We start from the raw sequence: 27,962 nt of genomic DNA on the forward strand, positions 1-27,962 counted from the left end.
TCGTGTCGGTGGTGCGCGGTGCACCTCGTTATAAGCAGCGATGCCCGGGTCGTGCCGGGTATTGGGGTCACCGAAGAAACGGGACGATGGAAAGGGAGATGTAGCCGTGGCATGGGCAGACGATGGATAAACTTTCCGTGTAAAGTCGTTAAATGTCAGAAAATGGTTTCATCGAGAAATATTGCCACAAGATTTTAGAGGGATTAATGCGAACTACTGAAAAATACAGATTCAAGATTGGTACTTACCCAACACAAATGAAACAGTGCCGAACTTTATGTTTTAAAAAAAACATTTAGCTATGTCGAGAAACTAGAAGCAGGTGGTTTCAGAGCTCTCGGGAGATACGGTAACTTATGTAAATGTACAATACGCAGAATACAGAACACCAAATTGATGGACTGAAAGATTCTTTATACAAGACATAGCCGAGACGGACGGGACGCGTGGGACGAAACAAAATACTTCTTTTGCTGTTGATTTGCATAGTTCAAACTACGCTAAATACTCACCAATTCCACGGTTCCACGTGTTAGCAAACAAACATGGAAAGTTAGATTTATTTAATTTATCTTTATACCAATTAAAATCATTACTTTTTAATCACTTCTTTTCTAAATTATAAAAATGAACTAAGTATTTGACTTGTTTCACTGTTTATGCTATGATACATCGCCTCTGTTACTTCAATACTTTATCTATTTAAACCCTTTATTTATTGTTAATTTGCTGCATACCTATGTTATGATTTCTTATTAAATTTTTATTTATTATTTCCTTATTTTCTGCTGATTTTATTTCATGTATCGATATTTTTTATACTGTGTTCAGGTGTTTTGTTTCATTATAAATGTTTTTCAATATTATTTTATACTTTGTCAAAGGCGTAAGCCGTCGAAATAAATAAATGAATAAGGTAAGTAATGTTTATTATCTATGTGTGAATCAAATTTGGCATATTATAATACGTAATATATTATTTTACATAAACGGTAATTGAAAGGGAAATGGTTGTCTAATTTCGAAACCTATACCGTATACCTTTGAAGACTTTCTTTTTCAGGATGCTAAGTTCCTATTGGTAGAAACTCGAGCATATTAATAATCCGAAGGGATACTGGCCGTCTTACGGGAATGATAAAAAGATGCGCTGCAAGACGTGACATGAGATACGTATAAAAAAGCCAATATGGAATAAGAATTGAACGTAGTTATGCAGAAAGCAGCCAGCCATAGAAAAGTGAAACTGAGATAATAGCACCTTTGTGAAAAGAGTGAATGAACAAATCTCCACAGCATTTGGAATGTTTTTGAATTAAACAAATGATAAACAAGGAATATATTAGTTTGTTTTTTTTTCATTTCAAACAAGAATTAAATTACGTATTTGACCAGTTTTAATAATTTTTAAATTCGTTAAGATTTTCTAGTACTGTGGGTGTTTTCTGCAAATTGAGAAATACCGTTTTTCAGAAGGTGATTAAAACATTTTTTTGTATGAAATCAGTCTGGCTGTTTTTAGCAGAACATGGAATTGACCTTACTGCACCCGATAACATCAATATCTCATTTTTTCAAAATTGTGGACTGGCTGCTTTCTGCATAACTACGTTCAATTATAACAATGAATGCGTATTGAAATAAAACAATGAAGTCTTTCCATTTTTAGAAATGTTGTGAATTCAAAAACTAGTACGAAATAGTTGAGAGGTTAAAAAAATATTTTAGGTGACACATTTTTATAGGGTCACTTATACTGGAAGTCCAAACTGATGAATTCGTTTTGCACATTTTACCGAACAAAGCGCTTCGCTAATCTAAAGATAGCCGCGGTGCCATAAAACTAGTCAGAGGTATTTACTGGTAGCGACTGCAAAATTGAATGCGGAAAACTGTTATTCTATTTATGTGAAGACATGAAAGCGTTTTGTCGATGTCGAGTCTAAGAGGATACATTCTGTCATATTCCATGAAATGTGGATTGTGAACATTTACATTTTGCGAAAGATTTCAAATCTACAAAAATGAATACTAGAAACTGATGCGGCTGTATCGTTATCTAGTCACTGGAATAGAGTAAGAATAAACACCTTATACATTAATTTTGTATCAAGTGCACAGTTAGCGGGGAACTACACAGCCGCGCGGCGTTGTGGAATCAAAGGACATCAAATGCTATTAGAACGAGAGGCGCTTCCGCAAACCCTTCGAGCAAAAAGCAGATGCGCCGACGGGGCATCGAGCCACTACCGGTTGTGAAGATATTGTAGAAACTAGAAACAAGCCAACATCGTACCAATACCATATGGACTATTTTCTATGTACCACGTAAGGATACATACTATACTAGATCATCAATTCAAAAGGCTATTTGTATCCTATGCCTTATCAGAAGAAAAACAGGTATTTCAGCACCGTCTTAAGCAATAAGCCTCGGAGGATTAAATTAATAAGTAATGCGTCGCAATGCGCAACATTTATCGAACAGTTTTAAAGTTAATTGCAATAATCAAATGGCTTTATAATGCTTTTTTGTAAGTAATGAAGAATGATATTTTGATTCATGTTACGTCAGATCGCTAATAGTGGTATAACCTGTCACGACTGCATATCAAAGCTGAGCTAGATTCTCCTCGATCGACTCTCGCCTATACCGAAATGCAACACAATCTATTCAAAGTACGTGAAATGTTACCGTTCCTTAAATGACGAATAATGCGATACAACTGATTCAAGTCGTAGAATTACATTGAAATAACATATTATAATCGTGATTTAATAATATACGTATCTACTTACCTATAAAGCCATCAATCAGAGGCCATTATTCAAAGAGCACAAAAGCTACAAACTTGCAATAAAAATAATTTATAATCGTGACAATTTTGAAATTTTAGAGGGTGGGTACACGGACGTCATTTTCTAACAAAAGAAACGAACAAAAGTAGAATGCCCTTGACACGCGGAACTAAGCGCTTCCCAGGGGAACATGGGATAAAAATCCAGAAAAGGGGGGAATGGCGAGGGAAAAACGTACGGACTATATTGTTCGGAATGTTTCAACATGTAAAAAGTCTTGTTCCAGAAATTGGGGAGGCAAATACTATGTAATAATGATATTAAAATCCGAACAACGATAATATTCCACCCATCAAAACAGATGGGTGGTATCCAAAGTCGGTCATGCAGTCGTCCATAATATTATTAACAACAGAATATCTTTTTAAAAAAATAAAAAACAAACCGCGGAACTTCAAGAAGAAATCGAGGACACCCTGTTAATAATATCCCATTTGCTAAACGTGATCGAAAAGTAACGGCTCGAAAAAAGAATAACATTTTTCTTTTCAAAACAAGAAATGAATTGTAATCTTACACATTAATGTTACAGTTCGTTGCAACGGTATTACCCTGCTTGACGGACAATCTTCTACAAGCACACGGCCAATCGTCACGAATTCGTGAACAAGTTTATTCGGCAGTAATTAGGGCGGTCTGTGGGTAAAGTCAGAGTTGCGAGCTGTGGGTCACGGGCCGATGGTGAGTTTAGGCTTTATACTCCTAAGTAACCGTTCTTCTCTAAAGATTTCAGAAACGTACATTACATAAGTAAATATGCCTTGCTCTCTCAAGCAACTAACTTTATGATTTAGATAAAATTGACAGTAAAACTTCTTGGATTAGTTTCACTTTCAACGCGGCATCTTCAGGACTTCTTAGGCGAAAGCGCTCGTTGTACAAAATTAAATAAATGTGAAACCAAACCAAGAAAGTTTATTGATAATTTTATCTAAATCATTAACTATGGAGTTTTATCAAGAAATATCTACAAAAAAACATCAATATAACTAACTTTATGCATGAAATTTCAATTTGTGTACAGGTATTTCCCTGATTTATTCCTCACACTACACGGTTTTATAATACATTCCATCATTTACAAGGTTAGTTCGTATTACATATGCATGTAAAACCAATCGTTTATCATAGTGAAAATAATTTTTGTTGCGATTTGACAGCCGTATTGGAAACCTTTTTAAAATTGCTAAATTACTTGTTGTATTACTTGCTCGTTATAGAAAAAAAAAACAACTTATTTGAAATAGGTATAAATTCCTCTAATGATAACAAATATGCAAACAAAATCAATTTGCAAATTATTTATGATCATTTTGATGTTAAAGCCTGTAAAAGCGGGAGTCACCATTTAATGATTACATCTTCCGGTGTTGTAATATTCCCGGTTTTATTCTTGCGAATCTGGAATAATCAGGTTCGATAACAAGTTCAATACCTATCCCTGAATTAATGATAATTAAAAATAAATTAATAATAATTTAAAATGTCGGCCTCGTGGTATAATGGTCAGCGCTTTAGCCTACTATCAGAGAGGTCTCGGGTTCGATTCCCGACATGGTCAATATAAAATATTTATTTTAAAGTGTGTTTTCGCACCATAATATTTTAGAGTCCCTGGACTGGTACCTGAAGCGTAAGATTGATCATCTTACCTTCATGTTACAAAAAATATCAAGATACGCTGCGATTGGTGTACTAATGCAGTGCCCTATGCACCATTAGGTGCGTAAAGGGAATGATGATGATGAATTAAAATCATATACCTTCAAATTGATAGATAATACAATAACTGAACAGTATGAAAGATGTCCGAGTAATATGTTATATACCAGTGCGATTTTATTACATCCGAAGAAAATATACGTGACATCTGCATTAATTATTAAGAGTTGATTCCTGGAGAAGAGGTTAGATTCCATCATATTAACTAGTCAGTACCTACCTATGTAAACTTTTTTGAACACATTAATAATTATTTTTTTATTTTCTAGTACTTTAACCATTTGCAAATTATACTGTACAAAAAAGCTTTTCCGAATGAAAATTGGTAAACAAAACCAAATTTGTTTAATACATTTTCAAATCTAAAGAAATTGTTATGGCAAATAAATAATAATTGCAAGCTAGATTGCGCATTGTGGTCATTGTTGTCAGGGGCGTTAGCGATCGAAGATAGCTGGACTCGCGGACAGCACCAGAGGAGTCACGCACGCAATGTCGCGAGCGGATCGCGTCGACCCGTCTGAACTCCCTCCAGCCTTACCCGGCACCCGGCACCCGGCACGGGGAAGAGCTCGCGACAGCCTGGATCGCCAGAGTCGTGATGAGAAAGTGTGAAGCGGGACAGGTCCTCGCCGCGAGCTGAATAATAATGCGTAGGTACTAGGAACCAAACACTCATTGCTCATTCGCGTGGCGTACTCAAATGCGGAAAGGAAAGCCTTTTGGCAATCGGATAATTCCAGCCAGACCGAATTCGGCATTCATTTCACAGCATTCTGACAGGATTATATTTTAGATGTTTAACAGCTTCGATATAATCCTTGTTTGAACCCAGGATCAATTCGTGTATTCCAGCGACAATATTAAATCAACAATGTTTTGAGTTTGTCCAAATGCTTGCAGACTAGCTGGATTTTCTCCCTATGGAGGTGTTTATATTTAAATCTGTTGCTACAGAGAGGGAAAACACCTTTGAGAAGGGAATATGGGACTCTAGGCATTTACAGGGCTTATGACATGTCATTGGCTGGTTTAAGTGGCCACTTTACACACTGTGTAACATTCACCATTCTGCCTATGTTTGAACATGCACATTTCCTCAACTCTTCCACCTGTTGACTTTTGTGGAGTATAAGAGCTGAAACTTTTATCATGTGGGTGAGATTCAGCCGGATGAAATGCCTAGAGTCCCATATTCCCTTCTCAAAAGTTTTTTCCCTCTATGTTGCAACAAATTTAAATACGATATTAAATTACTATTAATATTTTATTATGGAAATCAACGATAAGTTAAACCCAAAAATTCGGAATAACCAGGGCGGTTTTATAGCCTTCGTGGCATCTTCAAAACTAGTATCTTTAAAGTGATGAAACCGGTCACTGGTTATTCTAAAATTCGCAGATTCATAGGACACATATTTTGTGTTGATTTACGTCTTGCGAATCCAATAAATATGTTATTTTTTAAGAAACATATTGCATTTGAAAAAGCTGATTCGAAGAACGATCTACCAGTGCACGTTATTCCGATACTTTTGTAACATAAGACTTAATTAATACGAAACATTAGAAAATAAATATCTCAACTCTGGTGCTATATCTGTGCACCACTTTGTTCTAGGTGTCCTATAAAGGGTTGAGTATAGCTCATATTTTATTTCTACAATGGATAACAATGAACCTCCACCAAGAATTTTCACTAACAAGCTTGAATGTTTTATTATCAATATTACTAATCTCGTAAAACACCTGGTGTTAAAATTATTAATCAGATTACGTTGAAATCGCGTGCTTCTTGTATTTGCGTAGGACGTTGGATGCTGCTTCTAAAAGATACAATAATTTAATTTTATTATGAAACTAATAAAATATTTTTTTAAAAACAAATAACCTTAGTGGAAAAAAAACTACCAATAAAATGTGTAAAATGTTTGTTCGTAAACGAAATACGCTGCGGCGAACACAAGATAATCTTCAAAGTGAGTGGGTTCATTCATAAGTCAATTTGTTTGCTTTTCATCGGGAAGTTCAGTGAGTTAAGTAGCTCCTCGACCCACACTTGGGAGAACAAGGGGATCGAGAAAATCATATTATAGGTGAAAGCTATACTTATATCATTATTATATCTAATACTTATATCATAATTATATTATATCTAAAACTAACTTCATTCCATTTCAAATCAGTTCTAAAAACTATTCACAAAATGCTTATCTTAACAGCAAACTACATAATAATAATTGTCTTCAAAGAACTCATTGTAATTGCCCAATATTGGATAGGACGGACAATGCCAAATACTTGGGAGTTATTATTGATATGAATTTAAATTGGAAACAGCAGATTGAAAATATTGCTAATAAACTTAAAAGACTAACGTATATATTCAAAACAACTCGAAATATAAGTAATGTACAGGAACTTTTGAAGATTTATTTTGCATTGTGCCAATCAATTTTGGAGTACGGTATAATCGGTTGGGGTGGTGTGAGTGACACAGTTTCAAATGGTGCATTTGTTGCACAAAAATCCCTAATTAAAATAATACTCAGTGTCCCGATACAGACATCTACTTAAGAAATATTCCACAAATCACAACTTATGACACCAAAACAATTATACGCTATAACAATACTCACTTACAGATTCAAAAACTACTCTTACTCAAATGAAATACATAACCCCTAGAATACATCACATACAAATAATATAATCACTAGATTCTGAAGTACAAAGTAATACCCTTTTCGGACAAAGGGATTTTGAGTATTATTCAATTAAAATCTATAACCTACTTCTACTATCTATTAAAATAATTAGTAACGAGAAAATGTTTTAAAAGGCTAAAAAATGGATAGTGGAGCTAGGTAGAAGTAAAATGGATTGTCTCATTCGCCCAAACCAATATTGAATCAACTGCTCCACAAGAGTATAGCTTATGTTAGGTTTTTGTTATTTTCATTGTGCGTTTTGTAATACAAATACTATAGATGTACATATATACCTAGTTTTTAAAACAGTCTAAATATTTTGTTAATTATCTCTGTTTATTAAGTTAGTCTTCTTTGCTTATTCACAAATGTAAAAACATTTCAAAAAAGTATATTGTTAAGTGTCCTCGGCACGGGTAACCCTGGTGAGGTCACATTATTTTTGTTATGGTTTATAGTTTGTATAAGTAAAATATGAATAAATAAATAAATAAAAATAAAATTCACTCTGAGACAAATAATAGGCTATGCGGTAGATATTTCTCAAGAGCAATGACGTAAATCCAATTAATATTTGAATCCGTCGCAGACTAAATATTTTCAGATTTGAAAAGTAACTACCTCAAAATCTGGTCAACATTCAGATATCTAGCGGAGTGACCATTACAAATAATGAAATACATTGTTACTTGAAAGCGGATAATACTAATTTACAATAAGAACTACGATAATAAACGGTGCAGTATATAGTATATACGTATATAAATATTTTAATTCCCACGTGTTTTAATTAATACGGAATTCTCATAATTATATTCCTCACCGGTATCGAATCGGAATTCTCATCAAACTTACATAATGTATGCACGCGCAATAACAAGAAGCAGCTCTGTGCGCTGCTGCTGTTCCTCATATAAATTATAAAGGGTATATAATTCCTATGCAGATTCTTCGATATCTGAACATCATCGACGAGTTCGTTCGTGCCCGTCCAAAATCGTGAAAGTCATTTTAAACATAATAAATTCTATCGATTGAACATTGATATAGTCGGTTCCTTATAATGATAATTTAGGTATTTGCTGTAAAAATATATCAAGTAAATTAATCATAGTCTTCTTTGGAAGAACGTCTACCAAAGGTTGTCAATGTACAAAAACCACTTAAATTCAGTAGTCGGTAAAAATTTATTGCTCTATTGATACGCAAATATCTGGTACAGACTTATCTATCGTATTTATGTATAACGTACCTACATGTAGATACTCTACACTGTGCACTGCATGCATCTTCTTCACCCCGAGTTCATGAGAAAGTCTGCTGAGCATGAAATCAAACTGGTCCCCTATTACAATGGCAATTACAAATGCAAGATTACTCATGATTAGTATGGAATCTACTATGTAAATGACTACGGTAATTGCAATAACAGTAATAATTCGCGTTGGCTTCTGTAAGTTTTGATATTCATTCATTTCAATTTAAAGTCTCTGTAAAATATTGACCGCTCCCAATTTAAACTGCCCGATGAACTTAAAAACGAAAAGTCAAGTAGTAAATCTTGAAGTGTACCACTTACTAAAAATTATTACTTTAATATTTCTGGCAGTGGTGTTTTTAAACATAGTTTCTATATTTCTTTACGTTTCAAATGTGTTTTCTTATTATGTTGAATTGTATCAGAAGAACGTTTTAATTCATGTTGTACCGTCCGAAATAAGTTTTTTTTATAACTCTTGAGAATATGCTATGATATGTCATACACACAGATACGTGTATTGTATGATTTATTATTCTTCTTCTCCCTGCCTCTACATCTCGGTTCATCCAGGGTCGGGCCTCCTTGTACGCAAGCGCCAGGATTTTCTGTCCTGGGTTGTCACAATGGGAACATTCTGCGCTGCCAACTTCTTCTCAATAGTAGAGCACCGTGTCGCTGGGGGTCTGCCTCTACCTCTAGTTTTAGCTGGAATGCTGAGCGCTTTTCTTACTGAACAGTCATCTCTACGAATGACGCGACCATACCATCTCTTCCCGCTTTCTTTCAGTTTTTCAGCTATCGGTGCCACTTTGAATGATTCTCTGATATGCTCATCGCGGATCCTGTCTACGCGTGTTACACCACCTGCCCAGGGCAGTTGTATGCAGATTTTGTGCTTTTTGGATATTGTCCAGCTTTCTGCACCGCACAACATTGCAGGTCTTACCACTGTTTTGTACACTTTGCCTTTGGTTTTAATAGGCATCCTTTTATCGCCGAGTATGCCAAAAAGAGATCTCCACTTCAACCATGCTGTATCGGTACGGTGATAAAGATCTTCACCTGCACGGACACTGGTCGTTAACATAGAACCGAGGTATTTCAAGTGTCACACCTTGGGTAGCTTTGTGTTGTTATCAATATAAATTTCACAGCCTACGTCTTCCGCCCCTCCGAAGTCACTCTCCATGTATTCAGTTTTTGGACGACTCACTCTCAGTCCGCGCTTTTCCGGTTCTTTCACCCATTTATGATTTATTAATTAAAATAAATTACTAATTGATAAAACGTATTTGATCCTTTTCATATTCGGGTACTTTCTTTTGGTCCCTTACACTGTTAAGTCGCGAGTATATTGACAACACACTGATCAATATATCGAATATGTACAATGGCCGAGTGAATGCATCTCAGCCATCAACCGATAATCGACACCCTGGCCTGATTGACCCGCGGTGATCTCACACCTAGACTGAGATGTCAGTGCAGCGGAGAAATACCGCCATCATACGAGATGCGCGCGTGACGTCAATGGATGTGTCGCTACAGGCGCGCCAGGAACGCAGCCGCCCCACTTCACAAAGAAAGGTCGCAGAAACAATCGAGACCGAAATAGAGGTAAGTGCCAGTCGAGTAAGTATGCCGATACTTTATAAGTTGCGACCGCGCGGCGTAATTCTAATCATATTATAACTGATCATAACACTCGAGCTGGCATAACAGAATTATGACACTTTTCAACTAACGAACTAAAGGAATAAAGTGACACGCTGACGCCTACATCGTTCCGGATAAGTCGGAAAACCAACGACGTACCTACACGCAGGATCCTCGAATGTTGATAATGATGCTAGAAAAAGGTATTGAATTATGTTAAAAGAAATAGCATCGGAAAAAGCTGAATAAGATAAGTTAAGCAACATATTGTAAGAAAAATGAAAATGGCTACTTGGGAAGTTTCAATGGAAGTGGATATAAGTGGTGAGACAACACAAACGTAATGTTGCGCTGTTTGAAAAGTGAAACTCAACCGCTCTACTTATAATTATTTGATAATTTACGTCTCGTTACATATACCGATACGCTTGAGGAACGTGATTAAGGCACCGATCTCGATTGACAGAACGGACAGCGAGTAGTAAGTGCCCGAGTACAATGGATAGTAATGTGTCGCTAACATTTTATGACAATTTCCTAAATCCGACAGTCGAGTCCGGCAGCGACGAGTGAAAGCGTTTCGTGAAAAATAAAATAAAAATGGCGACCATAATGGTCACGGAAGTGGGCACGCGCGGGAAACCGTGAATCGTTTCAGAATATTGACAAATAATAATGATGTCGGGAGCCCCATTGTCACAGTAATGGAGTATGTCGATACTGAATACCGACGTTCCTTTGTAGACACGACCCGTTAGCACGGCACTGAGTACTGAGTACTGGTAAAGGTCCGGGCCGCAAAAATGCTTACATAAATAATGCTAAGTTCCAACTTAAACCCGAACCAGTCGTACGTCAGATGCTAAAATAATGTTTTAACTGGAGTTACTATAATAATGCTAGGTACCAGATTTTAGTTTAAGGCTTCAGCACGGTATGAAAAAACCGGGTGAATCTTCCTAACCTCTTCATACGCGAAGGCGTAGAAACATTGTAACGTTTTCCTCATGCGCTGCGTGGAGTCCGTTCAATAGAAGTAAACTTGCGGTAACTGTATATTTAGGTTAAGGCAATATTATTACATTCTGTTAGCGGTAATCCTATTACACGTTACATAATAATCATTGTTTTAGGCAGACATACACAGGTAGCAGGTGATATGACACCTTTAGTCCTCAACGTACCTAGTACCTATGAGTTACACCGATCAAGATACACACGCATCGAAGTATCAACATCATAATCTACCTCTATGTGATAGTGAAATAGTAAGTTTTGGGGCCATACAATAAATAATTTTAAATCTTGCAAACAAATCGTTATTCGAGAAAAGGTGCGAATAAAGTTACGCAAATTTATAAGCATTCAATAAACAACATTTTTATTTTGTCAGTTTATGGATGTCAGTTCTAAAAAGTTTTTTACTAAGCATACATGTATATTAATACTTTGTTAAAATGTTGGAGTTTTTATTATTTACCCAAATATTGTAATTTTGAGATCAAGTATGCATGGCGAAAATGAACGGTAATGTGAGACGAGGACGACCAAGGAAGACGTGGCATGATCAGATAAACCGAAATCTTAAGTCTGGTCATGTCAAAAGGAGACAGAACCGAAGGGCATGCATGACAAGATAGACCTGTGTGGCGACTACCCCTACGGGGAAATGGCGTGATGGTAGTAGTAGTAGAGATAATTTTCAACTAGTAAAAAATAACTACTATCGAAAAAGAAAATCTTCTGATCCATAAATCCGCGATTTTACCACGGATCCATAACCAGGTCCATACTTAATGTATTTTTTAAAACAATTGCGACGTGTTGCAGGTAAAAACACGTACATAGTGGTATCCAAAAAGGTAATATTTTAATGGCGTTTAATCATTTCGTATTATAAGAAAGAATTTCCTTGTAAAAATGATCACTATTCATTATTTTTGTTCGATATAAAACAAACAAAAATATCTTACCTGACGTTAAATACTGCGGATATTGTGAATACCAAACCAAGAAAACGGGGTATTAAAAGGACGAAATGATCGCAAAATGCCACTAAATAAATTTAATATAATAACAAGTACTTATATGATAGTAAAGTATGCATTGAAGAAAGGGCTAAATACATTAAGCAGAAAAATGGACCAGGAAACGGATTAGTTACATAAATAAACATTTATATTTAAATTTAATAAATTTAAAACCACTTTTTTTCTTCCTACTAAAGGGTTTTAAAGCTATCAAAGGTATAATTAACTAACGAATCTTATCATTTTTTTTACAGTGTACTAAGTATTAAATAGAAGCTAACAAGTCTAAGTCTCTAAAAAAAAAAAAAAAAATGCCGAATAAAGTCGAATCGGTTGTTGATTGAAAAATAGTTGACCAACGAGTCTTACGAATTCCCTTTGTTATCAATAATTGAAAAATCGCCAATCCCAAAAGCTCCGTAGGTAAATTATTTACGCTATGAATGTGAAAGACACGAGGAAGGGAAAAGGACACTAAAGACAGAGTAAGAACCTAACAAAAGATCAACCAAACAAAACCCAAAATACTCCGTTCATGATTTCTTTCGCCTGGTATTTATTTTTCATTCCGGGTACAGTTTTGTCCTAATCTTACCTCTTACTTTAATTTTTTTTCATAATTCAAAAACACTATTATTTGTCATAGAAATGAGAGACGAGTGATACTTACATCCACAAATTTGGAATAACCGGTGACTGGTTTAATCGCTTTCGCGACATCTTCGAGGCTAGTATCTTGATTATAAAATGAAATGTATTAAATAGAATGAAGAATGGATTTTGAATTTCCTCTGTTTCTCCTTTCTCCTTACTGTTTTTGTGTAAATATATTTGATTTTATTATAAAGATAAGTATTAGTCTCGAAGATGTCGCTAAAGCGATGAACCGCTCACAAACTATTCCATTTGTGGATTTAAGACCCGTCTTTTATTTTTACAATAAATAACAATGAACTTCCAAGAATTTTCACAAAAAATATTTATACCCTAAAATGTTATTAGTTAATTAACAAATAAAAATTGCTGGCGCGGAGGTCCCAAACATCATTTTCTGAATTTATAATATGTCCTCTGCAGCATTTCAAATGTATGTCCAAATTCTTGTGCATACATTTTATGGCGTAAATTCTATAATAAAGGATTGCGTTGTTAAGTAGGTACCCGAGCATAATACTGGTGCATTATTTAATGCTGGCGCGTTCGTAAAACTTACACAAACGCATTGTGTAGTATCCGTGAATAAGTAGTATCATGGTATGACATCGCACGGCATACGCATTATAAAAATAATATCTGTCTCTCTCGCGCTCAGACGCACTTATGAGCGAGACATAGACTACTATTGCTTTGTTAGTTGCTAATGATATGGTCATAAAATATACACAGGATGCTTCTGCGTTCATCTGAATTTTGCTGCGATTCTTTATAGTAAAAATATATTCAATGTTTAGATAAGGAATAAAAACACCGGTTTATAAATATATTTTTTCATTTAATCTAATCATGTATAGGTCGATTATCTAGTGCTGGGGCGTTTGCGAAACTTACACGGACACATTTTTTTTAAAGTACAAAATTTTGCTTTAAAAAACCTTACGATTAAATTTTAGTCAAGTGTGGGATGTTTTTTTAAAATCCCCTTTGGATTAGAGCAAAACAGAAACAATCAGATAATAAAAAGTCATATATTTATTTAATGAAGTGTCGCTCCCAAAAAAAACTTAACCTTTTTATTATTTAGTTTGTCAAAAATTATGAACACAAAATATTATTATAAATAAAAAATGTACTTGTGTAAAAATAAATAAATGAATTACATTTCTAAACCCTTTTTTTCATAAACACAACCCTCTAATCCAACACGAATTTAAACTAAAAGATGGCACTTTTGTTTTAATTTTAATATAACCTTTTTAAAATCAACATCTGTAGATTTTAAACGCGTTCGTGTAAGTTTTGCGAACGCGCCAGCTCTAGTAAATCGACCAGTACATTTATTAATGCATCTAACACTCTCTATATTGCATACATTAGCTTTAGAGTACTTGGACACAAGACATCACACCTTCGTTCATGATCGGATGCATGACGAAGGTTATCCTTCACTCGAGAATCTGGCATTATTAGAAACGTTGCATTAACGTCACTAATGTTCAATCTCTAACAATAGTGAGCCTGTCGTACGTCATCCTGACTGACTTTGGAGAACATTGCTATGCACAAGTTTTTCTGGAAAGAATATACATTTCTGATAAAAATAGACCAGAATCCTGGACGATTAGTGTTGTCGACTCGAAAGCTAGGAAAATTATATTTCAGATAAGAAGATCGCGTCTACTGTTGGACATGGGGGTGCTTCATGACATACTTAGTGGACGCCTTGATAGTCCGGCTCTTTTGTCGGAGTTATCATTAAATGTCCCCGGCTACCGCACCCGTCACACGTCGAGCTCTCTATTTCATCTGCCAGCAGTTCGTACGAACTATGCCCAGAACTCTCCACTTATACGTTTTGTTAGTGAATATAATTTGAACTTTCCCTTATTGATCCATTTGATTGTAAACAAATAACGTTTAAAATGCGCGTCTTAAAACATACTTTTTTGTCTTATACTTAGTTTCAATAATAAAGTCTTATTTTATCTTATTTTATTTTATTATATTTTATCTCTAATTCTTAATATTTTTAATATATTTATATTTTCGACACATGACACTTGTGCAATATTTACACACATGTCCACCCTCATTCCAATATAACACCCACCCTCTCACTCACTTACACTCACACAAACACACTAGTATGTATTGTATGTGTATTTAATGTATTTCTGTGGATATCTGTCATTGGTTTTATTCTCTGTATATTTTATTTGGTGTATTTTTGTTACATGTATTACTAAAACATTTAAGTTTGTAAGTGAAAATTCTTGATGGAAGTTCATTGTAATTTATTATATAAATAAAACACGAGTGATACTTTAATCCACAAATTTGGAATATCTCACCTGTACTTGCAGATTTTTTTATGGATTTTATTGAAAATAAAATAATAAACCTAAAATTATTTCAATATGTTAAATTCTATCGTCGATATGTCGACGATATCATTATTTTGTGGGTCGGAACGAAACGCCAGCTTGATATGTTCCTTTTAGAATTAAACTCAGTTAATAAGTCAATCCAATTTACAATGGAGTTAGGAGGAGAAAAACTCAACTTCTTAGACTTAACGTTAAATATAGAATCAAACAAAATCCATTTCAATATTTTTAGGAAACCAACGTATAGTGATAACATTATACATAATAATTCGCGACATCATATTTCACATAAAATGTCTGTATTTCACTCCTTAATTCATAGACTGTTATTCGTACCGCTTAACAAACATAATTATAACAATGAGTTAAACATAATTAAATCTATCGCGATAAATAACGGATATAACAATACACTAGTTGATAACCTAATAAGAAAGAAACAAAAGCGTCTCGTAAACAATAAATTAACCCAAAGTTTGACACCAAAAAACAATAATAATAAAGACCGAAAGCGGTGGGCAAAACTTTCGTATATTGGAAAAACTAGTGATAAAATTGGACAAATAATAAATAAAAATAAATGCACTGCAGCCTTTTACAATAATAATTCCTTAGCTAATTTGTTGGTAAATACTAAAGACAAAAAAGATAAGTTTTCCAACTCAGGAACTTACCTTCTTAATTGTAACGACTGTAAAAATACATGCTACGTAGGCCAAACGGGTAGAGCCTTTAAAACACGCATAAAAGAGCACATACAATCATGGTCCAATAATAAAGATAATTCAAATTTTGCCAATCATTTAATAGAAAACAAACATTCCTTCGATTTAAAAAATAATGTAAAAATAATTCATATTGCACCCAAAGGCCATAAACTTGACAAATTAGAAATTCTCGAAATTAATAGATTAAAAAATAAACCCGACGTAGAATTACTTAATGAACAGATAACTCATGTGCATTCCCCATTACTTTACCCATTGTAATATAATTTTACTAATGACTTTTTACCCTTTGTTTTTCAGAAATCATTATTTACAAAACCACACTCATGAAGGATGGGACACCAACAATAAAATAAAATACTTAAACTCATTAAAATAACATTATATCCATTCATTAGTTAACCCATAGAAAATTTGTCGATAATGATCCTTAAGATAAAAATAACTTTATTTAATTTACTTACATATAACTTTGAATTATGTATCCTCACCTCTGTTCTGTATAAATACATTTAACTTTTTAATAAAGATACCAGTCTCGAAGATGTCGCGAAAGCGATGAAACCGGTCACTGGATATTCCAAATTTGTGGATTAAAGTATCACTCGTGTTTTATTTATATAATAAAACATGTATTACTGTTGATATCCCTAATAAATAAAATAAAAATAAAAGAACAATGTGTTTTTGTCAATAACTCTGTGGCTACTCTTGGCACTAAAATATTCAAATGAATTATTATTTTTGCAGAACACGCCTTAATTCTTTGATTGAGATCCAGTCCAACTCGGGTTTTGGCGATATTTATCAAATTACTAAGTATTCCTGTACTGGCCCACGAAAATGTTTTAATCCAATTAATAAACGGGTTTTCATTCACTGGTACCTACGTAAATTTTGGGAAATCTAGTAAATGAATCAAAGTGTGTTAGAAATTAGTGACTTAAAATTAACAGTTCAATTTATTTACAAAAGTAATTCAAATAGATCAAGTCAAAGAAGAAATCGTGTGTTAGAAATACCTCATTGCAAAACGCGACTCGCACAGAGACATGCATATTCTATAGGCCCAAATTTTTTTAATTCTTTTTTTACTGATAATATTTCATTGATTCCAAACTTTCAAAATTTTCCTTCTTTTAAAAAACATGCACTATCCTGGATTCAAACTAAAGATATGAACTCTTTTTTTCTATGATTTATTTTGTTGCCCTTTAATAAATAGGAATATTTTTGTGTTTTTCTAAATATTTTTTATTTCCCCTTTTAATTACTATAAAAAAATACCATATTATCTTTTACAGAATACTTTATTTTTTCTTTCTTATGTTATAGAAAATTATTATAACTGTCCATTATTTACTTTAGGAATAAAAATTCTTTAACATTCTCTTGTATACCCACGAACAGGCCATGCCTTTGTGGGATTTTTTGTTTACTATTTTTCTATTAATATGTACTTCATTGATATGTAATCATGCTTTATTTTTTTATTACTCTGTTTTATTATCATGTTTATGGTAAAAAAAAACAAAAAAAATTGAATAAAAAAAATAAATAAATAAAAATTCTGGTTTTTCTATTCCAGTGAATAAACAAGTATTAACTTCCCACGTTCAATGGCATCAATGCAACCGATTCCAATCTAGACGAGTACCTTACTGCGGATCCGACTTTTAATCCTTTAACTTGAAAGGCCGTCGAAACTGCTGCTTTTCCTAAGAAAAAAAAACCCGATGCACCTTCATTTTTAAAGTATCCCCATGAAACCCATGGCGTTTGGCTTGACGGGTAAGAAATATCCAGAATATATTAAAAAAATACGGTACTTATTGATATACTCTTTTTATTATAAATTATGCCAAAAATTCAAGTATCCCTTTTATTTATTTGGCTATTTTTGGCATCATTTTGCAACCTTTTATTTTCATTGTAGTTGGAACTTTAGTATCGTTTATTATTTATATTTTTTTTAAATACCTGTAATTTTAAAACAATTTTACAAAAATATAATACTATTATATTAATAATTAATTACGAATAATATTTCGGTTACTAAATTGATTATATAAAATAGTTTAACTGTTCATTGACTAGGTTTTATTGTGTTCATTTAGATACTAAAAATAGTGTTAATTCACTGGCGATTTGGATCATTTCTGATATATTGATTATTCAATAAAAATCTAGACAGAATACCTCAAAATACTGAGAACGTTTTCTTTTTTAATAACTGAGGATGGCATAAACGTATCTAAGAGTAGGTATACCAGATGCACTGCAGATTGAACAAACACCTTGCTAGAACCTTTCCGAAACTTCTAGATGTAGGTTCTGCAGTGCAGATGAGGAAACACCTATACATATTTTATGAGAATGTTATGCTTTACATTATAAAAGGAGTCTCATTCTCGGAGGACCACTGGTTAAACCTGAGGATGTTAAAGAGCCTGCTCCCTACCTAATAGCCCGATACTTTACGGATCTGGGCTCGGAGGGGGAGATTTAGAAAAATGAGAACTCTCGCCTTCCACAGTGTAGCCAGGCTCTTTATAGACCTGGGCTTGGAGGGGACCCGTCACAATAGATCTTCACAGGTCGCAGTGACGTCAGGAACTTGCATAGCACTGACCCACACCTCTAAGAATAAGAATAAGTACAGCTCGTTCGAATTATTTAATACCCCTATATGTTAGTGCCTGTCGGTGAACCATGTAAACAGACAAATATCGTTTGTGTTGGTAGGCACCCTAAATTAAAAAAAAAAAAAAAACAGAAATACTTGAGTTCTCATAATTTAAGCAATGTTTAAATTTCGGAGGAATTTTCAACGAGTTCTCAACGAAATCTCATCATCATTCCCTTTCCGCACCTAATGGCACTGCATCGGTACACCAATAGCAGCGTATTTTGATCATATTTGTTACATGAAGGTGACCAGTCTTACACTTCAGGTACCAGTCCAGGGACTATGAAATTTTCTAGTGTGAAAACACCCTTTTAAATAAATATTTCATATCAACCATGTCGGGAACAGAACCCGAGACATCTTGCATGGCAGGCTAACGCGCTGACCATTACACCACAAGGCCGACGAAATAAATAACGACTGTAAATAACTTACAATAAGAAAATGGGAACCAAGTTGGCGTAGAGTGGGGTTTGAACCTCGGACCTCTGATCCGCGAGTCCGCACCCACGAGACCACAACCCGATTAGAATCCGATTCGGTTTAATTTGAAAATGTTCGGTCCACGCACACATAAGCGGTAAAAATAATTTTATTTAATTTACTTTTATATAATTTTGAATTCTCTATCCTAACCTCTGTTTTGTATAAATACATTGAACTCCTTAATAAAGATACCAGTCTCGAAGATGTCGCGAAAGCGATGAAACCGGTTACTGGATATTCCAAATTTGTGGATTAAAGTATCACTCGTCTTTTATTTCTATAATAAATTACAATTAACTTCCATCAATAATTTTTACATACAAACTTGAATGTTTTATTATGGGTATTGTAGTTTATTTGTCTCAACTCAACACAGGATCTCACCAAATATAAACAATATAATATTATAAATATGTACATTGGATTCATCATACTTGATATACCAGTTTTAGTGCCAAAAAACACGATAGCGGAATTTGGACTAGACGCCTCGGGAATTCATAATGTTCGTATTCATTTGTTTATAAACAAATAAGACATACCTGCTACACAACAAAAACGTAGCGAATTTTGCTATAGTAACAATAATCTCGAACGATTTATATAACGCCTTTACATATGTAGTTGTACATTTTGAAAATAATGAACTGTTCTTTCAACACGTTTAACAATAGTTACATATTCGTGTGTGTAAACGTTCAAAACAAAACAATGGTAAATACTACACAGTGTGTAAAGTACCCACTTAAACCAGCCAATGAAGGTTATAGGGTCTGCAAATACCTAGATTTCCATATTTCTTTCTCTGAAGTGTTATATTTTTCTTTTGACCACAGTCGAAGAAAAGCCTCATACTTTGGTCACATATTTCGCAATGAGAAGTATGCCCGTCTCTAACTTATTATAGAAGGACGGAAAAGAGCATCATGGCTCAGAAATCTTAGATAGTGGTTCGGTGTGCTGGATGCAGCACCGCTGATTAGACTGGTCCAGGATCGCGATGAATCAAGAATGGTCGTCGCTAACTTCCGGTAGGAGCGGCAAAAGGAGAAGATGAAGAAAATGTTCTGTGCCTCTGTTGTAATATATGAAAACAGAGAATATTTTCTTAGATTTCAATAGTGATCATCAAATAATTGCCTCGAAAAAATTAAAACATAACAGTTCCTTGCAAAATACCAACTATATGGTAGTTGAAGATTTGCTGGAAGAGCTAGAGAGAATGTGTCGACTCACATCGGTCTTCTCCGGTCGAGGCCTGAAGGTGTGCTGGACTCTGGCTCTGGGCCTCCGGGCGGCGGGCCACGGGGGCGGGGGGGGACTCGGCGGCTCCGGGGGACCGCCCCACGAGGGCCTGCCCCCGCTCCCCGCGCTGCCCGCCGGCAGGACGTACAGCATCGCCCGACACTAGTGACAGGGGGGCATGCCACCCTTCATATATCCTTTATTCTCATACTAAACTGATGTCAGTTTTTAAAACAGATAACTGGAAAATTTACCGTGAATTTAAATGTTTAACCCCGAACAAAATCGAAAATCCTTTCGCATTTTCCGAACTTTATTGTGCGTCAAATCTTTCGAACTTTCTTCACATTCGTTGGGACAGCACTCAGCCGTGACGGCGATAGTATTCGGAACGGAGAACTAATGGGAAAAATCACGCAATCGAAGCTAACCTCCGGTGGAGGAAAATCGGGATCGGGTTCGGAAACGTCAAACGTCGCGAGGAAAATGCCGACTCTCTTCCGGCCGACACCCACGCTGCACGGGGGCCAAAACCGACTGCACGCGGCGCGGAGTAAACACAACCAGCGCGCCGCCTCCCGCGCCCTCTCCGCGCGCATGCGTCCGGCGTCCGATCTCCGATCTTCGCAACGTCGCTGGTGGTGGCTTCACGCTTCACCGTTAAAAGATTTGACGGATAAACAGGTCAGCGAGGCTAATAACCCGCGACCGAGACCCGAGTCTTATCAATCCAGAAGGAATTCCTTTAATACAACCCGTCATCTAACTGATACTAAAGAACTACGCGTTGAGCTGTTCAAAATACGCGGGTCGTGTAATCTTATCCGCTGTCCGCTCCTCGGATGATAATGCCACAGGTAACAAGGAGATATCGGACAAAGAAATGGAAATAATGAATTAACTATGCAAAATTTTTGGTAAATAAGAAATGTCGGATAACCTAGCATATCGAGATGAACAATTGCGCTTTGTGTAGCTTATTCTACGCAAAATTATTAACAAATAATGTTTTGATGACAGATCGCTAAGTAAGGAATACGAGTTAAAACCGAAATATCCGTATGAGGCGATAGATCATTGTAATTTGTAATTTATGAATAGATCGTGTGATCTAATAAGGAATCTAGTAACTATGATCAATGCGACAAGCAAAAATTGAAAAATAAAAACTAAATTTATTTTGGCCACAGCTAACTTACCGAGCTCTGAGGTGAATTTGTCACGCTTGGAGATCGCTGTACAGTCACCAAAGCCATAACACTCACACAAACACATTAATTCATCAATTTTTATTTTAAATTTGGCACCACAACACCATAAAAAGACTTTAAAACTGAAACGTCAAAAGAATTTATCTGTCAGCCATGTTTAGTCATTTCAATTTACAATAAAAAAGTGGCCAAATGCAGCAGCTGCGCAAGGTCGACATAGTTGCAGTAATTTATTTTTTTGTGTCAAAACATGAATCATTTTAAGAAGTTTACGATTGATTAAAATGTTTCTAGTATTATCACAGAGCACAATTTAGACGAAAATCAAAACAATTTGACACAACATTCAATTTTAATGGTAGTGTTTCACATCAGATTTTGAATGGGACTACTAGCGAGCCCTAGTGAGAAATATTTGAAACTTGCTTAATCATGGGATACCAGTGGAAAATTATCAAGTGAAAACCTACTTACTTAATTTTTAAATTAGCGCTTTTTTTCGTGATAGTATGCATATATTATTATAGTGAAGCTTATTGGTATTTCGTATCATTTTCATTTTTTATAACAGCACAGTTTAATGCATTATTGCCAAATGCATCATGTATACAAACTAACTAATACTTTGCTTGATTTATTATTACGTAATTTATTGTGATACACTTTTAAAAATCATTTTTAAGTTGCTAGAATTCCACTAATTGATGCGCTTTGTAGCTGCAAGACTTTTGGTGGTGTTGGCTTTCATATCATTTCTAAATTAAACTTTAATTATAAAAAGGGTCTAGACTTTTAACCTCCTATGCGCTCTGTAGCTGCAGGGCATGTCAACTAGATTCTAACCAAACGTAATCGATTATTATTTTGTTCAAAATCCTTCTTACAATTTAACCTAATTGGGAAATGGGGAACTAACCACCTATGCGCTCCGCGGTGGCAAGGCCTGTTGGAAAGCTTATCGTACAGCGCCCTTGAGGTGATTTTTCACAAAAAGTTAAATTATCCTAAATAAATTATGTGTAAGGATGAAAATCATTGGTCAGTATATTATTCGACGTTTCGAAAAAGTATTAATGTGGTTGGCATAATATTTGTTGGTATTATGTTTGAAGTGCTTGAACATCAACGTTTGCACGTTTTTGACCTCAATAGAGCTAAACAAAAATCAAATCATAACGCAGATTTTCATATAAACTCACTAGAAATGACCACAAATTTGAAATGTGTAGCAAATTTCAATCTAGTGGTTATTTCCTTACTTAAAAAAATTGCGACATCCCAAAAAAAACAAAATTTATTCTTTACGCCAACGAAAACAATTTATAATATAATTTTCGAGCTAATTCGAACAATATTTTATACTTTTCTGGGATGCAATATTATTATTTCATAGATACATTATCGATCCGATAATCGATATAGACGTAAAATATCAAAATCAGGTAGATACCATTATTTTTAACGAATTTTCACTGCATGGTTAAAAAATGCGAGAATTTTTTTAGATAGCAACATTACATATCAAAGTCAAAATATTTTTATTGAATCAAAATAATCTAGAATAACTAAATGCACTTTTGTCGTATGTATTAATTTAATTAGGATTTTCTGTGTTTTTTCTTTTATGTAGTATTTTTATACATATGCAAAACACACCATTTTCGCGTAACTTGAGTAAAGTGTGCGAACAACAAACGGACAATAACCTAGAAAGATTCATTAGCGTCTAAAAAGTTGTAAAAATCTAAAATAATCCATCATCTTCATCGTCTTGCTCAATGCTAGGCGCCGTGGTCTCCCGGTATATCAGGCACTTGGTGAATGATACGCCTCCATTCCTCACGCTGGGCAATGTTGAAGCCTTTGTTCAATGATAACCCTGTTAATTCCTATATTTAGTTGTTCGTATTGTTGGAGACTGTCCTGTTGCTCGTTTACCCTTGTACCAGGTTTTCGGGTCCTCCCTCGTATTTTCTCGCAATATTTCCGAAATAGGATAAAATCCTTTTTCTGTGTGTCATGGATAGTCTTTTTACTTATTGATAGTTCCTGGAGTATGAAAATGTTTGTGCATCTTGCAATCACGGATTAATTTTTCCTTTACTGTCCAAAAAACATCCGCGCGTTACGGTGCTGAGTAGTCATTATACATGCAAAAAATGAGAGATTTTAAATCGGCAAAACGTAATATTCATCGGCAATTGCTTCAATTATTAATAGTTAAAGACAAAAGTGATTATACGTATAATCTAATTGCTAGAAACGCGAAAAAATTATTTCCTCATGCTCTCTGCCCGTGCGACAGAACCACCCCTGATGAAAGTCGGGCAGTTACTGGCTAACGTCTGAGAGAAGTACTAGAAACTTGGCTGCTTACGTGTGTGATGTGTGAAATTGTCTCTCACGCTCCCGAATATACCTTTATTATCGAGAGTGAGACGTAAAGAGTGTGTTACACAATTATTTATTAGGATTACTCTTTTACTATGTACACAACATGCGATTGGTAAAATGTGATAATGATTAGTAAACTTTCTATTGTATTGGTGACTTATCTCCGATTTTTGATAAAATGATTTTTCTGTTCCCAGTTAGCCTAAATTATTCATGTTAGCAAAAAAATGTTTTAACTGATACGTAAATGTATAACGGAAGAATATGGAAAATCTCAACCCATAATATATTATATTTATGGAGATATTAAAGTTATTAGATGCAATGTGTACTAGCTACACATCACCAGGAAGGGAGAATTAATAGCGTCCGTCTCCCGCACCATGTTTCAGATATATCGATCATATGCCTTTCCTTTTTTCCTCAGTGTCTACGTTTCCACTTCATACAATGTAATGGAGAATACCAAAATTTTACTAGGCGGGTCCTCATAGTATGAACTGAATTTTCCATTTTGTCAAACTGCTTATTACTGATTTTGCCATCCCAATTTTCCTTTGGATTTCTGCTTCACAGCCAATGTCTTTAGAAATGAATTCAACTTAATAAACAATTATGCGTTCAACTTCTTCACTTTGCTATCCATATTTCTAGATGTTTTTAAGGACGAGACATTTTTCATCAGTTACTCCACCAATGTTGACATCTAAACAACTGTATAAATATTTATTCAGAGAATGTGACAAACTGCCAAAGGAACCATGTAAATTTTATAAATTTACCATTAGACAGGTTGTTCACTTATTTTTGTTTTTAATAAAATAGTTCATGGAAGCTCTTATTTTACCTAGCTAATATTTTTATTTTAGAGCTATAAACAACACTTGACAGAAAGTGATTCTGAAAGAATACAACAGATTATATCAAGAGCTCTAGAAGATGCAAAATGGATATCTCAAAAAGTATGTTTGTTATGAAAATTTAAGCTGTTTTCCAAAAGAAATATTGTAATAGTACTGGAAAGCCTCTGTAACATATTAGGTGTACAACTTTGCTTCCACCCTCTTCCTGTAGATAGCTCTAGCGGTAAGTAGTGGTCGAAATAAATAGATAATACACGTCATGCAATAAATGCAAGCATCACAGGTCGATTTGTGTCTGCATTATAAAGTTATTCTCGATTGGGAACGTCAGTTTACGAACCAGTGCGTAAGTGGTCAAGACATACTTAGAAACGTTAACGGAAACGTTACGGAAATCTTACCCCACCCGCTGTATTCTCCAGACGTTGCTTCCTCTGACTATCACTTATTTCGATCAATGGCACACGGCCTGGCTGACCAGCACTTCCAGTCTTATGAAGAAGTAAAAAATTTTATCGATTCGTGGATCGCTTCAAAAGATGACCAGTTTTTGCAACCAGAAAGATGGTAGAAAATAGTGGCCAGCAATGGACAATACTTTGAATCATAAATGTAAACCCAGTTTTTTACTACTATGCCTCAAATTTCAGAAAAAAAAAACAACAAAAGCAAAGTTGTACATCTAATAACTAATTGTAGGTTTCTTTTCCAAAGTTGACTGTTTCCAAAATAAGAGAACATTGATTTATTTATTATTATATATTATTTTTTAAAGATAAAAATACTTATCATACCTTCTCGATTGTACCTACATCTTATCAATTGTTTTTTTACATCAAAAGTTTAAATTTGGAAAGATGAAGTAAGTTTTGGAAAAGAACCCTACAATTGAGGTCGTCTTGATAAGATCATTTTTTTAAAGGCAATAGTTATAATTAAAAACTCAATCCTCGGAATAATTAGTTGTGATTTATTTATACAACATGTAAGAAAAATATTCACACACGTTGATTCAATTTATTGTAACAATGTATGCTTGATGATATTTTGTTAATATTTTTCTTTTCAGTATCTAGATAAAAATAAAACAAACCACTGAACTTTTAAAATTTGCTGGTATGTATCTGCAATGGAGCTTCAGCTAAATTTTAATTATTTATAATAGAAATTTTATTCAGAAAAATAATTTGAATTTATATTTTTAATTTGTTTTTCATATTGACTTAACCAATATTTTACTATCCTAAGAATAAACACAAAATTATAAAATATGTTTTTCACTTTATGGTACAAAGACATTTAACACCTTTTTGTTGTACATAAAACCACCTGATTTTGGGCCATACATCCAACTTGTGTCGAGGTTACTTCCTCATTGTCAGGTCATCATCATAAGATTAGTAAATAACCTCGTAATATGGCAATGTTGAACTAAAACAAGTATCAATGCTAATTGCGCAGGGTTAGCTGATCAGCTGCAATGTTAGAAGACGAATGTTGTGAGACTGAAAAAGCGATGTTTGAACAATTGTAGGTGCATTTTTTTACGCATGTAACATTGGTGAATGTATTTGAAAAATAAATTTTTACCATGACATACGGATTTTTATTATTACCTGCCTCTCATTGATTATTTATTTAAGGACTTGTTTAGTCCATTTTACAATGGTAAATATATTTCTTTATAATATATACAGGTACAATAGAAATAAAATACAACTAAAGGAAATGAAAGCTATGACCAAAAATTTAATAATAATTACCACCTCAAGACAAGATCTGGCATATCTTAGTGGTTGTTTAAATCTAGAAAGATTTACACCAAAAAAGTAATATATTCAGCTATAACTGTAATAAGGATTAACATTGAAAACATTACAAAATCAGCTTAACCCTAACCTAACCTAACTCAGTTATATTTTGTTCTGTGTGAGTATTGCTAGTAATTTGTTACTGAATCAAAATTATAGTATATATTATAAAGTACACTATGTATTAAATATTATATGTATTTGGCACACGGGACTTTTACTTTAATTTGTACAAATTTAAAGGTAACAGTTGTTCATCAATCAATATTTTTTTAATTTTCTTTTATTCAGGAAACATACAGTAAGTTACAAAGTTTAATATTTTACACAATTAGACTCAATTCTAATGGACCAGTGAAGTTTCCATATTAAAAAGCAATTATATGTAAGGTTAATTATGAAAGTATAAAAAAGAGAAGGAAAAAGAAAAACATAAATGAAAGTTGTTTAAAAATTAAAATTTAAGTGAAAAAAAGATATTTTAAAGTTTGTAGTGAGTATTTACAAATGGAAATAATATTAAAAATGAAGAAAATTTGTAAGAGTAATCAAAAATTAAGAATGGAAATACAGAATGAAAAACATGCTCAGATGTAAAAATAAAATAAAACAGTAATAACTTTTTTTTTAAAAAAGGAAAAATATAAATATACACATATTTATTTTAAGGGATTCAAAGAAACGACGAGAATAATCTTTAAGTGAAATATAAGACAATAAATTTAGGTCAATTTAAAAAACATATTTCTCCCAATAATCTACCGATATTCTGATCGATATTTTTTTTCAGCAAAAATTGTATTTTACAGGGTGGTTCAGCAGCGGGAATAATAGAAATACATACTACGAAAAAATCTTCAATTTTTTTGGAAAAATTTAAAGCTCGTTACGGGGGATCAAAAAAATGAAATTATTCCAAATATTAGTGCTGCAGAGTTTTTCAAAACAAGGGTCTAAAACATCAATAAGAAAACAAGTCTAGCCCCACCACCAAATTATATTAGAAAATCGTGATACTCGATTGAAAGAAATTAAGTTAACATCAGTCGAAGAAGTAACAAAAGAATAATTTCTTTGTTACCAAATAATCAATGAGCCCTGAATCCTATTCCGACATTTTTTAATTATATTTTTAGACCCCTGTATTTAGTAGCCTTACGTGTCATGTACAAGGCTAAGATACTCAGAAAAAAATAGTTTTGTTTGTCTTGGAAATGGGACGTTCGATCACTGATTTTGGTTTATTACCTTT

The 27,962-nt window shown here is 34.0% G+C and overlaps 1 long non-coding RNA gene across 2 annotated transcripts in view; it reads right to left on the reverse strand.

Annotated features, from left to right (window-relative positions):
• LOC148280890 (uncharacterized) overlaps positions 1-22,012 on the reverse strand; it is a 110,344-nt gene extending 88,332 nt beyond the window's left edge. The window contains exon 1 of one of the 2 annotated variants that reach the window (XR_015822477.1): positions 20,423-20,952. This is a non-coding gene — a long non-coding RNA (uncharacterized LOC148280890). Of the gene's footprint in view, positions 1-20,422; positions 20,953-21,630 lie in introns of those variants that run through there. The other variant, XR_015822478.1, reaches the window with a different exon arrangement.
• Between the last annotated feature and the right edge of the window lie 5,950 nt (positions 22,013-27,962).

This window comes from Micrasema longulum, unplaced genomic scaffold (assembly GCF_059751315.1).
Source record: "Micrasema longulum isolate JH-2025_06_02 unplaced genomic scaffold, ASM5975131v1 h1tg000515l, whole genome shotgun sequence".
NCBI classification, from domain to species: Eukaryota; Metazoa; Arthropoda; class Insecta; order Trichoptera; family Brachycentridae; genus Micrasema; species Micrasema longulum.